At 53.3% G+C, this 12,994-nt stretch overlaps 1 protein-coding gene across 1 annotated transcript in view; it reads left to right on the forward strand.

Moving 5' to 3' along the window:
- Positions 1–12,994, forward strand: part of MYPT-75D (Myosin phosphatase targeting subunit 75D) — an 86,324-nt gene that overhangs the window by 22,502 nt on the left and 50,828 nt on the right. The window lies entirely within an intron of this gene.

Below are 12,994 nucleotides of genomic sequence, written 5' to 3' on the forward strand. Positions count from 1 at the left end.
GAGACTAATTTTAATTCATCGAGAAGTTCAATGTAAATAAAAAAAAATGTCGTGCGGTTTAGCGTGGTTACGCCAGATGATATTTAGCTGCGCTAGCATTTCGGTTTTTACTTTGGTTTCGATTCGAGACTGTTTTCAAGGTCAAGCAGTCTTCAGACAAAGATCGGCGAAATCAGGGAGGGAGGGGGGGGGGGGGGGGCGTCTTAGTGCTGGCGCACCAAAATCAGAGGGGACACTTAAACTCCGCCTTAAAGGTATGACGCGATAGTATTAATGGGTCCCATGGGACCCATATAGGCAGAATAGATCATTCTCCATACTTTACAGCTTTACAATCATAGATCGCTGGCAGGCCTTATGCCACTTCTAGCGCAGTGGTTTGGCGGTTAAGCGATGCGCCACTGCCCTGCGATGGCAGGCTCAGCCACCGGCGGGGCTTATGAGACCGAGGTTGTTTTTCTCGAGCGACCCGCGTTGATAGACAGTCAGTGGTGCAGTCGGTGAGTGGGGTCTCAGTGCTAGCACACCAAAGAAGACAAAAAAAAAACTGTTCGAATGCGAACATATCGACCCACACACCGTAACCTGTAGCGTTGCGTAATATTAGACGTTTTTAGCATACCGGAGATGTATTAGAGTATATACACGTATACTGGATTACCGGACGCCTATGGTAATACGTGTCCGCTGTGGTAAATATCTCTTATTACGTTTGTACGTGATGAAGCTGCTGTACGAAGTGTGGACCTTGCGTGAAGCCTCTGCCTAGGCTTTGTCTTCCCATCCCCACATCTCTGACATGAAATAAAACCGTATTGGTTGAAATGAGCGTCCCGTTCGTGCTCCCTTTTTCTGTACTTGCATAGTTCCTGCTAGCTGTGTCTCCCGGTTTGCAGGGCGGCCGCGTGAAATTATCGAGTTTGCGCAGTGGTTTTCTGGGAGGGGGCAACGCATTTCGGAACGTGCATTTTCGGGGATGTCGCCACCACTGCGCGCCGATATCGGCCGGCTCGGCGGACGTGGCGGAGGAAGCTTTCGATTGGGGCGCACTTTTTGCCAGCGCCAATTAGATGCCGGGAGGGTGTGGACCGAAGTGACGGGGATCGGAAACTGGAGCACTCTGCAGCAAGTTTGTTTCGTAACGTTCGAAGGGCCTTCGTTTCCGCTGCGAACCATCTCACATTGGCACCGGCGACGAGGAGGGTTCTTGTATCCCGCGGTTCCGATAGCCTGTGTAGATAAGCATTCAGAGGTGGTCTTTGCGTTCGACGGAACGTGGAGCGGAAGGGAGCGCGATGACGTCAGCAGATGCAGCGAGGCATCGCGCCGAATGCTGCCTCATGACGGGAAGCGTCTTCGAAACCGCTGCCCCCGCCGAGGAGCTGCTTCTGTTTTGAAGCAATTCCCACTGTACAGCGACGGCAGGCGTGCGTTTACTGTTTTGACGGCGGTGTCACGGTTCGGAGCGGATTGAAGGCTGCGGAAATGAGCACGAGATGTTCCTGTGCGCCCCCTGTTGGAGAGCTGGCTTTCCCACCCGCTTAATAAGATGAAGTACACCTCCCTTGGCTCTCCTGAGTGGAAGGCGGGGTTCGAGGAAGAACTTCGCGCCGTGTTCTCGTCGGCAGCTGTGCTATGTTGGAGCGAACAGTTTGGTCCAGGTTGCATATGCGGGACACAAACGGCGTGCGCGGTGTCGGAGAGTTGGCGTTAGCAGCCGTCACGCATTTTCCTTCTGTCCGTGAAGAGAAAGAGAGATGCGCGTGGCGCCTTTCTTTGAGCCAATCCATTTCTGCCTCTGGTCAGAGATCTCTGGCCGGACTCAAGGCTTGTTGAAGTGCCTGGGTCAGCCAAAATTAAGATTGCTCAGTGGGTGCTCTCTGCGCCCCGTTTATAAGCCAAGCCGAGCATATATTGCCTGTGTGGGAAACTGCACTGCCTTGACCGTAACAGAATGTCAGTGTGCACCACGTGGCTGCACGGTACACTCAAATGAAAAGCTTCTGGAATGAATGGACTGCATAATAGTGAAGGATGCAAAACGGATGCGAAAGGTAAAAGATGCTTTAGAGCGTTAGCTCAACTGACCGCGTTTGGAGCCACCGAGTTATGCTGATTCCACGCATACAATCCAAGATGGCGGCCTCCAAGTGGTTGCCATGGTAGCCGACGTGGTTGCATAATGGAATAAAATACTAACATGCGGCAGCGTGACGCCTGGGCACCACAACTCGAAACTATACTATGTCGACCCGGTATAAATATCCCTGTCTGGCAGGCGTTAAAGTCGGGCCACTTAGTCCCGCCATTCTTGTAAAATTTCTGGCCTAACCGTTTGCCGCAGAATGTTCTGGATGATGTCATACGACTCAGCGTTTCGTACAGCATGAACTTCCTAGTTAAGTTAGTCTAGCAGGGATTCGAATCGGCGACCTATGTTAGGTGTGTTAACGCTTGATATTCGATCGCTCCCTCAGCGTCGGCTCATTTTTACATCTGTTATGAAAAGGTGTGACAAAAGGGCCCTTTGTAAGGAAGCTTTGCCGCCTAAAACTGCCCCTTTTTAGGGGTGTAAGGGTGTTAGTTACAGACGCAATAATCCACCCTGTAAGTTGGTTTGCAGTGCTATATGGGCGCCTTGTCATGATCTTGGACCATGTTCACCTCGGGAAAGGGACAACGCAGATTGCCTCGAGGCCAGTGCTGGCTTGTGCTTGGCTCTGTCTCTGCTAGCGTGGGCGGCAGTGAAACCTTGGTTCTTGTCCATTGGCCCTGCGCACGGCGAGGACCCGGAAGGGTTGCCTTTTCCTGCCTGGCGTGCAGAGCTTATCTCTCTCGTTGTAAGAGCGCGGCATGGTCATCATGTGCCTCGCCTCGCTGCCGATTGCTCGTCTCGTTCAAAATAATTAGGAGCGCACATTGGCAGCGTTTGCTTTTCACTTCTTTTCTCGGATGCTCGGCGGGCGTGAATTATGCGTTTTACGTGTTAACTTGTGTCCGTGAGCGGAAAAATTATCGGCGGTTGCCGTTTGGTAGTGGAAGCCTGGACTGTAGGTGATATAGGCTCACTAATGAACAGAACTCACGTCATTACCCTTTAATTTATTTTTGAATCCCGTGTCCACCATGTTCGGTGCTGGAAACGCTGGCAGGGATTGTACTGTCTCAGCAAAGTCCATCTTGCACCGATGTTTAATTTAAATGACAAGCGCGGCGAAGCAGGTTAATGAGGTTTGAACGGGCAGGTCGGAGGTGGCGCCGGTAGGCGGATAATCATGCGCTCTTCGCAACCAACGGCTGTGGCAGGCGACGCCTTGCGGCGTATACGAGAGGCAGCGTGTGTCGTTGATGGAATGATCGCCTCTTCTGCAGGCGTTGAATGTTGATGGTTCAGCGTGTAGCGTGGGCTTCCCTCCAGGAGTCGAGGGCATCGTTCAGCGGGCAAGCTTGGTTCTTCGTCGAGGTTGAGGACCCTTGGTTTTCGTGTGTTTATAAATGAGGGGATCGGTGATCGGATGCTATTTTTGGAGAGAAAATTCGGGGTGAAAATCGGGTTATGCAGCAAAGGTTTTCGTAATTCGGTTTGTTTTGGTTTTTTTCGGCAAAAATCGGGGAATTTTAGCGCTCGATGTTGTTCCGGGCAGAGCTACCAATCTTTGCTCAGCGGTTTCATGAACTGGCTTGAAATCACAGCTTTGCACCAAGGATTGTTTTGTTTTGTCATTGCATACAACTCGTTGCATGCATTATACTGTACTCGAGTGGAATACTTGGGAGTATTTGCCAGGCCTGCCTTATTATCATTACATTATCATTAACATTATCATTACAGCGGCTGTCTGAAACGTCCAAAAACCTTGAAACAGGACTTGGTTTGCGTGGGTATACCTCCTGATACAGTAATGACTTTGAAATATCCCTCGCGTCCCTGTGTCCTGGCTTCTCGCATCTAGGACCTAATTTAAGAACTTGTAGATAGATTAAACCGTCTTGTGGATAAAGGACATTAAGAGGTTTGAAAACTCTAGGGCACCCTTAAGCTCCGCCTTAAGCGTATGACGCGATTGCGTTATTGGGTTAATTCCCGGATATGCGAAATTGGCCATTCTCTACATTCATAGATCGCTGGGAGTTCTCGCACCACTCCTGGCGTAGTGGCGCAGTGGCCAAGCGATGCGCCACTGCTCCGGCAGCCACCGGGCGGGGCTTGTGAGACTTGCAGGTTGCTCTTCCCGAGCGGCCTCTCGCGACCAGTCATTAATTCAACTGCCACCTTGGGCAGTTTTCTCACGATCCGGTGGGCAGGTTGTGATGACGTCACAAGGTCACGTGACCTTGTGACGCCAGGTTATTCTAGTGAACGTTAAAATTGTCATCAGCTGACTTAAAACGGCGCTCCAGAAGAAAAAAAAAATGCGTGACATCCGCTGGATTCCGCGCTGTGCCTTTCGGCTCTGTACCCAGTTAAAAAAAATACGCTTTCTTATGTTGCATTTTCGGGTTTAAATCGTGGGAAACCGGGTGTTACCCGAAAACAAAGGCCTGTGCTGTAGGTTCAGCGCTGCACGCTGACAGACGCGTGTGCCGCCATTGTCCATGCGCTGTCCGGGTGCAGTGGCGACGCTATGCATGTCGCGTGACCAGTGCTTTCCGCTTACTTCCGACCAGCGGGACGGGCAGGCCTCTGTTTTGGTTCCTCGAGGATCAGCGCCGTGTTCGTAAACTTGCGAACGCGTGCCGCGGCAGATGCTGCATCTCCCGGTGTACTCTGCTTTCCGCAGCGCAGCCCTTGGTTCCCCGTTATGCTCCAGATTAAAATTGTTGAGTTGGAGAGTGACTTCGTGGCCGTCGACTTTGAGTGTTCAGGGGCTAAGGTTTGAAGTTTCATACCGCCGCAATCTGCTGACCTAATTATCCGTACGATTGACTCACGCGAAACTTCGGTTCCTTTACAACCAGGGTACGCAAGGGGCAGATTTAACTCCCCCCCCCCCCGAGTAAAAAAAAAAAAAGATCTGGCGGTTTATCATTCCTAACCACGAAATATTGTGCGAAAGCATTTTTTTTTTTTTTGCAGCTGGACACGAATGCCACGTACCCGAAAGCACGTTTCCTTTCCTTTCGTGATTTTTGCGCACAGACGGAAGTTGATGACGGCGACGACGTGCAGTGCACAGCGCGAGGGTGCGTTGCAGTTTAACTCGAGGCGTGATCGGCTGCGGCGATAGCATAGAGTTCTCTCGTGCAGTGTTCAGCGAAGCTGACCTCTTTGAGCCGCCTCGGGTTCGGAACCCAGTCGCGGAAATATTTATTTTATTTCCCGGGTTGGCCGAGGTCACCCTCATTCAGTCTCGCTTTTTTCTCGCCATTTCCCGCATCACGTGACTAACTTCAGGGGCTGCACCGCACACCGGCATTTTCCAGGTTAGAAGGCCAATATAGTGTTTTCGCAATAATTAAAATAAAAAACCTCAGTGACACCTAATTGCATTATGCGTTGACATATGTTAGTCACCGTTGACGACCGTTTCAAGCCTTGCAGCCGGAGTGGCCAGCACAACCGGCCGGTCCGACAGCCCAGTTCGGCCACCTAGATCACGTGAGCTAGTGGCGTCATCACAACCTTCGCACTAGATTGTGAGCAAACTGACCACCGTGGTAGGTGGCAGTTAAATTAATGATCGGTTGCCAGCGGTTGCTCGCCAAGTGCAACCTGAGTCGCACAAGCCCCGCCGGTGGCAGCACCTGCCGTCGCAGGGTAGGGGCGCATGGCTTAACCGCTGCGCCACTGCACCAGAAGTGGTACGAGCACTCCCAGTGATCTGTTTATGTAAAGTAGGGAATGACCATTTCCGTATACACGGGCCATTAACGCTATCGCGTCATGCCCTTACGGCAGAGTTTGCCCCCCCCCCCCCCCCCCCCCCCGCCCCCAGTTTTTTCTTCCTTCCAAATAAAGTTAAAGAAATGCGTTGAGGAAACAAGACCGCTTCGTCCATCCGCTGCCTTCGAGACTTGACCGCAGATCCGCCCCTGTTGCCGTGTGCGCTTATTTCCCGCACGCAGTGCATGCGGAGGTAACGCGAGCCTGCACTCGTCTCTACAGCAGAGAAGCACATGCGGCGCCTAATTGACGTCCCGGGGTGTTCGCAGTGCCACATAACGCCTGTGCACGCAGCCTTTGGCTTTGTTCGCTTGTCTCACTTGGTGCCGCAGCTGCCAAGGGGTGGAATTCGCGGCGCGTTCGGCGGCATGCATGCGGTGTCCGCGTTCCCTGCGCGGAATCGTGGGGCGGCCGATGCGTCGCTTCCCCGACACAGACGTCCCACTAATGGCCGCTGGAAGAGCAACCTTTGTTTCCCCAGATGCGTGCCGGTATTGCCCCCTCCCCCCTCTTCTTTTTTTCTCTGCCTCCGCGTGATTTCTCATTTTCCCGAAACCGCATCCGTAATGGAGCGAGAGCGGATCGGGCGCTGCTTTGCTCGCCAAGCTGCGCCTTTCAATCAGCGCGAGGAGCGGGCCGGCGAGCGAGACGGGGCCCGGAAGAGAGAGCGGAGAGAGAGAGAGAGAGAGCTGGGGGCTTCCACGCCCCTCCGTTTGTACTACGGGAAGTGCGGCCAAGCTTTGAGGTTCGCATGCGCATGCGGGTGTGTGTACGCTCGCGCAGGTTGCGGCGAGCCGCAGTCGAGCTGGTTTCGAGCGCGCGGGCGAATTACCGAGTGGTTATTGCGAGCGCGTTGTTTTCATCGATCTTTGCTTCCAGCCGGGCGTTGCGGAGTGCGCCCGATTTCCCCGCTTGATGCCCCCCACCCCCGCACGCATACACAAGAAAAAAAAAAGACGTGGAAAACGGAGACAACAGGAAATGGAGGGGGTTGAAGATTCTTATTTCAGGACACAGTATGCCCTGGTCACGTCATTCTCGGCTGGTGCACGCGCAGCAAACTGCAGGGCAGCGGAGGGTACCCGTTGCGGTTCCAAAACACTGTTGTGTACACTGTGCTTCCTGTGGGGAAACAATGTTGAAAATGATGGGTATTGAACGCGGTTCGCGGAGTGCGCACAGGTGCTCTGCCCCCCGGCTGGTTTCATTACGTGGGGATTCGAGGGCGCGTAACGAGCGGCACGACGCTGCAGCCGTTACGGGCTGGCACTTCTGAAAACAACCGGCTGCCGTTGTGCAAACATCCAGCTCCGCGTTGCGTATGCTTCGAGTCGCAAACTCGACGTTGAAGTTTGGTTGAAAGCGGCGTGTGCTGCTAGCCAAAATATTTTGACGCTGGGAATACGGAAGTAACGTTGCAGTGCACTAAATACGCGGTACCTTGAAGCTCGTTTCGTGCTCGATTTTTCTTAACCACAGCAGCGCGGCCTGCGTAAGTGCCATTTTGCTTGCCGAAGCTCTCTCTGGAGGTCGCTGAGGCTTATTTTTGGCCATGCGGTCTTTCTCGCGCACTGCGCTGTTGCAACGCGGTTTCATCCCGTCTGTAATGAATACTCAATATCGCGCACTCAACGCGGGGAAGACGTACGAGCACATTGTATCGACTCGACCGCCGTAGTTCTTGGAAATTCCTCTCTGCACTTTGGTGAAATCCCGGCCGACGGACATGCGTCGCGTCGTCCTGCGACGATGGACCACGCGCCGGGCTCCGCATAAAAATGGGGTATTTACGAACGGCAAAATCTGCTGTGTATCGTGCGAAACTGCTGCTATTTGACACTTTCTTTTGTGCAGAAAGCTTTTGGCGGTGACTGTCCTCGGTTCAGGGCTTGCCCGTAAGTTATCCATGGGACCGCCACAGATAGGTTGGACAAATTTCGCGTGTTCATGGGTTGTGGGCCTTGTGGCATCTTGCTGCACGAAGTGACCGAGTCGTTGGCTTTCTAATTTCCCTCATTTTGTTTTTCTCTAGGTTTATACGTTGTGCGAAGAAGGGGGCGGGGGAGCCTATAGTTTCCTGGAAGGCAGCACGAGTAGCGCCGGGGTATCGCACCCGTCTGCCTTCCGCTCCTATGTACATTTGTATCGCGTAGCCTGAGCTAGGAGGCGAAGACAAGGAACCGACTCATGTTGCGCCAGCGAAGCCGAAGCGTTGCCGGTTGCAAGTGGGAAAAAGTGGTGGTCGTAATTCTTAAGACAAAGGAGAACATTTCACTTAGAGGAGCGCGCACGCGGCTTTCATTCGTGCAAAAAGCGTACGCATTGTATGGAGCGACGGGGCGTGGCACCACAACGGCCTTCGCGGCGCCTTCCGAGGCGACGTGCTGGGAGCCTGGAGCCAGAGCTGTCTGCGCCTCTGGCAGAAGTATGTACTGCCACCCCGCAATCTCCAAAAAACAGTCTAGATAACTAGACAGCCTTCACGGAAGTGATCCCATACCCGCTATAATCAGCTTATCCATAACCAAGAATCATCCCTACCAGACCGCGGTGGCGGGAATTTCAGCTGGACCTTTAAGAGACTGTGTCATGACACCATGGACGTTTTATGCGAGCGGTTTTGTGTCGTCTCCACATTGAACTTGCACACCTAACACGCGGCTTAGTGCTCACTGAACAAGAACAACCTACATGCGATTTATGCATAGGCGTGATGACACTAAAACCGCATTCTATTCTCATCCATGAAACTCGTGAAGCAAAGGCAAAACGTTGCACTAGATTTTACGAACACATTGTTTTCCACCCCAGCTTGCTTCTCGGGGAAAGTGCAGTATAGGCAAGGAAAAAAAAAATACGGAGGGCACTTGGAACTACTTACGCGCTGTGAATGCGCGGGTTGTTCGCCTGCGGCGATATGGCGTACTACCCTAATGCATTGGCCAGCGAAGCTGATCTGTTCGCGCCGCCCGAATGGAAGTTGATGAAGACGACAACGCCCAAACACAGCGCGAGAGACTGGTAGCTTAGAGCGCGGTGTGTTGTGCTGCGGTGTTAAGTTCGTTGCAGATCGTGCAAGGGAACAACTCACAATGGCGTAATTTTCGTAACGGAAGCTACGTTGCGAGAGCGTTTTCACGTCTAGAGAGCATATTTTGAACTTACCGCGTCTGGCAGTGTTCTCTTATTTCGGGTCGTTAACGCAGCTCGCGCTTGCTTCAGTCACTGCATCCGCACGCAGCAAGCGGCCGCACTCCTTGTGCTCATCAGGTGTTTTCGCGCATTGTTTTTGGAGCAGGGGAAAACGCGTGGAAGATAGTTCTACGCTTATAGAAATTGCTTCATTCATATTCGGTGCTGTACAACTGTTCGTTCAAATTTTTGTATCTCGAACTCATGCTCGTTAATAAAACATGATTACCGTCAGTGTTTTAAGAGCTAATGATTCGGTCCTTGAAAAATTGGATAGTATCAAGTTAAACATGCTCCGCCTGTTTGCTCCATATGTGGCCGCACGCAGTAACGTTGCAGTTTAATTTCCCTATTCTCTTTTCTTTTTCTTATTAGGTGGTCGTAGCCATGTACTGCTTGGATTTTCTTTGCTGGTCCTTTTTCTTCTGTAATGTTGTGCGGTAGTCAGCTGAATCGGCAGTATGCCTCCTCCTCCTTGATGACGTCAGGTGGCCCTGAAGGCTACCCTCTCCTTTTGCGGCAGCACTTTGCTGATGCCGCGTGGTGGCACGGCTGCAGCCTGATGTTTACATAGCAGCGCAGCAGCAAAAGCCCGTGGCACATGAGTTAGTTCGGAAAGCGCCGCCTCATCGTAGGAGCTTTATTACGAGGAGCTAGACTCTGTCCGATCGAAGAACAGTCGCGAGTAAAAGATTAGCACACTGAAGTCACCGGAGCGGCGAAAATCGCACCTCGCGGTTGGCGCGGCGCCGTGCTTTGCGAACACACCCGACACTTTAGTTATCGGCGTGTTCGTAACCGCAGCGTCGAGCGTTGCTATCGGCCGCTTCGGTGCCTCGTCACTATATAGTGTTAATCTTTTTTTACTCGCTACTGTACAAGGAGAGCGTATATGTGCTCGCTTTAAGCTACCGGTGCGTAGATTTTATAACTGGCTTTGTTGCTTTTGAGAGAAAGCTGCCCACTGCTGGCGGGACGAAAGCTGTGCCGGGAGAACGAGCTCCAGCAAAGTGCCCGAGGTCTTCTGCCACTGCAGCGCTTTGCCTTCACGTTATGCTTTATTTTTCTCCGCAGCGTTGGCGAGAATAGTGTCGCCCGGAGGCAAGTCAGGCGCGTAACATCTACGTCACGTATTTTTTTTTTGCTATTTATTCTCAGAAACAGTACACAAACTGTTGGTTGGACCCATAGCCTTTACGGCTAGTGAGGGGTCCAAATACAACACAAGCACAATACTACCGCAGACCGTGTAAAATAAAAAACTTCAAGATTAACACACACAATTGATTCCTACATTTCCATGGAAATTAAATAGTGTTTTAAAGATGCTGAAAAGTTATTTTTTCTTTAACTTCATTCGGGATTTCATTCCACACATGGGCTCCACTGTATTCTAGGAGTCTCCGGCCGTACATATTGTAACAAGGTGGTAAATTAAATAGATTGTTAGTTGCAGCTCTTGGTTGTTTCATCGGTTGCTTGGCTGTCTGCCTCTGTATTAGCGTCCTAATTTAGGTAATGTGTAGTTTGCCTTGGGCTGATTTCTCTCCTTCACCGTGCTGGCCGTGCAGGGTGTACTGAGTGGTCAGGAAATGGAGTGGAGTCAGTGAAAACGGACTGCGAATAGTTTCGCTCGGCGATCCAGTGCATTCCTGAGCACTGCTTGACGGCGAGGACATGAGCGAACTGCGCGTGTGTGAAGTCGCCACTGCAGTAACGGCGTACGAGGAGTCCTCCTCGTTTCGAAACTTCCCCCAGAGGACAACGCGTGCTGTGTGCGGGGCTGTTTCTCGCGGCGGCCCGGTTTCTCTGTCCGTCGCGTGGCGTTGGCGCGAACGCTGCATCCCTCGTGGTCCGGAGTTGTGGTTTCATGGGGGCGCGTCATTTCGGACACCTGCATTGTCCGGTGCTGCGTGCAGGTGCCTCGTGGCTTGGCTTCGAAGAATCGAGCGCTGGTCTTCCGAAAGGACAAAAAAAACAAAAACACCGTGCGGCCGGAGGAATTCGGAGCCAGTTCTGCGTGCCGTGATGGATGCGCTCGCAATATCCAGGCCGGGGTTCTCACGAGGCTGCAGTCGACGCCGCGTCGTGCCGCGGTCGATAGGGCTAATGAGACGGAAGGGCGGCTGGTACCGTCCCGTAGTGAAGAGCCCCCCCTTCGACGGCGGCAGGTTGGCTGCGACCGCGGTGCCGCGCTGGCCGCGTCGCGAGTGCGCCACCAGCGGCGCTTGGCGTGGCGATCGCCGCCGTAACAGCCGCCCACCCCGCTCTCGGGCTGATGTATGGGGCTGAGCGAGGCCGTCACTTGCCGGCCACGGGTGCACGTGGCGGGGAGCACTGTGGGCGCCGAGGTTTTAGTTCGCGATCTTCGCCCCTGGAGAATCCCTCCCGGCGCAGTTTACGGGCTTCTAGTCTCTCCATCATGTGCGTGCACGGTGGGCTGTGCATCCTTGCGCTCTCGTTTTCGCCGATTTGCATTCTTTGTCCGGCTCTTGCGTGCCCTTTCTACACCTTCACTCAGGCGGCGCGTAGACGGATAGTCCCGTGAGGACGTATGGCTACTGGAGAGAAGCTGTTTGCTGGCGTCACTTCTATTCGGATTAGCGAAACGCAATACGCGTTCGCGACAGGTGCTCAGTCTCCGTTCAGGCGCCTCCGTAGGACGGCGGCTCCGGCGTTCTGCGGCCGAATACGAGTTCGCGGTTTCCATTCCCGGCTGTGGCGGCCGCATCACGATGAGGGGCAGTTAGGGAACGCACGTGTGCCGTGATCTTCGCGCACGTTAAGGAACCTCGAGCGGCCAGCATTCGAGGATAGTGTTTTGGAACTACCCGCCGGTCTTGCACGGCGCCCTGCTGCTCTGCAATGTAGGCACTGGAGCTTCGCACAACGCTTTCGACGAGTCTTCTGTGCAGCCCCGTTGTCGGTTCGGCATTACTCTCCGTTGCTTTGCTTCCCTCCCGTCTCCCTCTGTCCGCGCCTTTTATGCAAGAGCCCCAACGCGTTCGCTATCCTCCTGTTGCCTGTGGTGTAGCTCTGTCCTTGTCCGCGACATTTCCCTTTCTGAAGAGCTTGCTGCCTCCTCGGGCCTGCGCTTTCGCTGCTTGCAAAGAAGACGCCTGTGCCATTTGTTCTCCTTCCTCGCGACGTGGATTCCCGCCCCGCTCCTCTCCCAGCAGTCCGATCCTCTGCCACCGGTGTCTCGCACCCCCGCTGTGCGTCAAGTTGCTGCGAAGCCCCTCTTACTCTGTCGGGCACTAAGCACTCGCCCAGGGCGTTTGTTTGTTCTTCGCTTCTGGGCTCGGTCCTTTGTGACGGCGCTAAGAGCGCGCTACCCGGCGAGCGGGCGCGCGATCTCGGCGTCTGTTTCCCGCTCGGCTGTGACCGTGGCGGGAGCACATACGGGTGGGTAGTTTCACTTTGCTCTTGCGTAACAGACTTATCTCGCGCACTTTGTGCTCGCTTTGTGATTCTGCGCTGCTTGCCTGGGCGCTACACGGTGATTGCATTCTTTTGTCTCCGTTACAGCCACGTGTCCCGTTTCCTTCCTTCTTTTTTTCTCCTTGTAACGTTAGCTGAACGTTGGGGCGTGTTCACTCCGCTCACTGCTCACCGTGAGGCTTGCTTTGATAAGCTTTTAGCGCGCTAACGTTGTAGTCGGGTAGCTTCTCTTGCTCGGCGGGTGGCGTTATTTCTGGCAGCAATGATGCCGTAATTTATAGGATTGGCGTTCTTGCTCTCCGCCTCTGTTATTTTTTCTTTTGTTTGCTCGGTGTTTTCGTCAATCTGTTGCGCCGTTTTGCCGTACCACAACCACCAGTACCATTTGTGTGCGTGCACCAGAAAGTAGTCGTGCTGCGTGTGCGGTGCAGGCGGATGAAATCTTGGGATGGGATTAAGCGATCGCTAGTTGAAGCG

Source organism: Amblyomma americanum, chromosome 1, assembly GCF_052857255.1.
Source record: "Amblyomma americanum isolate KBUSLIRL-KWMA chromosome 1, ASM5285725v1, whole genome shotgun sequence".
NCBI lineage: Eukaryota > Metazoa > Arthropoda > Arachnida > Ixodida > Ixodidae > Amblyomma > Amblyomma americanum.